Source organism: Terrapene carolina, unplaced genomic scaffold (genome assembly GCF_002925995.2).
Source record: "Terrapene carolina triunguis isolate 2854851 unplaced genomic scaffold, T_m_triunguis-2.0 Scaffold21459, whole genome shotgun sequence".
Taxonomy (NCBI): Eukaryota; Metazoa; Chordata; order Testudines; family Emydidae; genus Terrapene; species Terrapene triunguis.
The window spans coordinates 1-2,176 of NW_020685810.1; the positions used below are offsets into that span (position 1 = coordinate 1).

General features: G+C 44.3%; 1 pseudogene; it reads right to left on the minus strand.

Moving 5' to 3' along the window:
- Positions 1–1,361: 1,361 nt before the first annotated feature.
- LOC113408657 lies at positions 1,362–1,539 on the minus strand (annotated as a pseudogene).
- Between the last annotated feature and the right edge of the window lie 637 nt (positions 1,540–2,176).

Here is a 2,176-nt window from a genome sequence, read left to right on the forward strand (position 1 = left end):
TGCTGACTCTGTGGAGGAGCTAGAGAACAGGAGCGGCTAATGGGAGTTTTGCAAGGGTTTCTCCAGATGAAGGAGGAGCAACTGGGGTCAGTTTGGTTTCTGTAGTGGGTGTTTGTGGTTTGCTTACTGCTCAACTGAAGTATAGAATATGGTCTGTGCTAAGTCTAGGGGCCTGCTAGGAATGGCTGAGAGCTTCTTAAGGTGGCTTTGATCCCTAAGTCCTTTAGCACTTAACCAAGGGGTGGGGGCTACTCAGGGAGAACCAGTATTTAAAACCCTGCTCATAAGCCACCAGGGGAGCTAGGGAACAGGAGAGTTTTGAGGGAGATTAGAGGGGGGTGTGGGTGTGGATAAACTTCATTAATGGTCTTTAAACTTAAGGCAATAACCCCCCCCCCCATAAAAATAAAACAAAAAAGTAAAGAACTGCAGGAGTAAAAAGAGACTGCAGGCAGAAGTCCAGCAACAGAGTGGGGGCTATCCAGTTTATTGCACTGAATGCAGCATGCATGATTAGCTGGCAGGTGAAGTGTGTGTGAATTCGGTGCAAGGAGCTCCTGGCTCTCAGAGACCATGTACGGGCTTCGGAGACCAGAGTGGCTGAACTGGAGGAGCTAAGGGAGACAGAGAGGTACATTGATGCGACTTTCTGGGACAGTTGAATGGTCCTACTCCCATTCTGACGGCCTATGCACTCTTGAGGAGTTATGAGTAAGTTCTGAAGGCAAGGTCAGAATTTTACCAGCAGCAGCTGGCCAACAAAATGCTGCCTTAGGAGACTGATAGCAGACTCATGCGTAGAAATACTCATTTTACAAGTGCAATTATCTTTTTTTTCCTCAGCCCTGGCCTCCCGCCTGTCGATAATGAACAATTAGTGAAAGGTAGAGGTAGGGTATGGGTATGTGTGTAGCCAGATGTATATATTTGTCATATTTGAATGAAAATGTCTATATTTAGAGAGAATCTTCTTTTTCCTGTATCTCCTTTATTTATCAACCGATTTTGATAATATTTGAAATGGAGTCTTTTTTTATTTATTTATTTATTTTTAAAAAGAGACTCCTCTTAGTGCAAGGCCCCAACCTGTAGCTTAGTTAGCATATGCCTTAATCCAATGATTCTCAAACTTTTGTACTGGTGACCCCTTTCCCAAACAAGCCTCTGAGTGCGACCCCCCCCATATAAATTAAAAACACTTTTTAAATATATTTAACACCGTTATAAATGCTGGAGGCAAAGCAGGGTTTGTGGTGGAGGCTGACAGTGTGTGACCCCCCATGTAATTACCTTGCGACCCCCAGTTTGAGAACCCCTGTTAACATAGACAACACAACAGATTTCTTTGCTGTTTTTCAACTATGACGTGTACCATTCCTGGCGATACTGCAGTGCCAGGTTGAAGCATGGAGTGGCTGGAGCAAGCTCCTATTCCTTCTCCCTGTTCCAAAAATGCATTTAATATATAGTCGCCAGATAAAGGACGTATACTGATAAGAACACATTAAAATTTTGTATAAAAGCTAATGTTAAAATTATCTAAAACACAGGATAATAAAAAACATTTCCAATCATTGGGGTATAATGCTTAAATTATCCAAAATAGCAAGTTTGGTTTAAAAAGTAATAAAATGCTATACTCCATAATCTGCCATATGAGTTGTTGTTTTTTTTAAAAGATTATGCTGTGGTTTTCCACTCTGTCTCTGATTGTTGAACTCCCTCTGCCCAGCCCCACTAGGTGTCTGGGACAATTAAAAGTTGCCTACTTACTGTCCCAAATTTAATTGGGTTCTGTGAATTTGGCATCTGCTTTAGGTGCGCTCACCCCCACAGATGCCTCTTCTTTGACCAGCAATTAATCCTGTCCCCACAGCCGCTCCTCAGTTCAGCACCCCCATCTCCCTCAATTCAGCCCCACCTAGCCTCAACTCAGCTCTTCCTGTGGGTTTACACACACACACACACACACCCAGGCCGGCACAGCTGGGCTCTTTACTCGTTTCTTCCCCCTCCCCTCTTGTGAGTGGTGAGGAGAGACTCTGCCAGCTTCTAGCAGGGCTGACCTTCACAAGGCAGTTGGAGCATCTCCTGTCCTCTCCAGCCAAGCTCCTGACCTGTCTGAAATCCTCTCACTGGTGAAAAACTCATGAGCGCTGGTGCTATCATTCCTAGG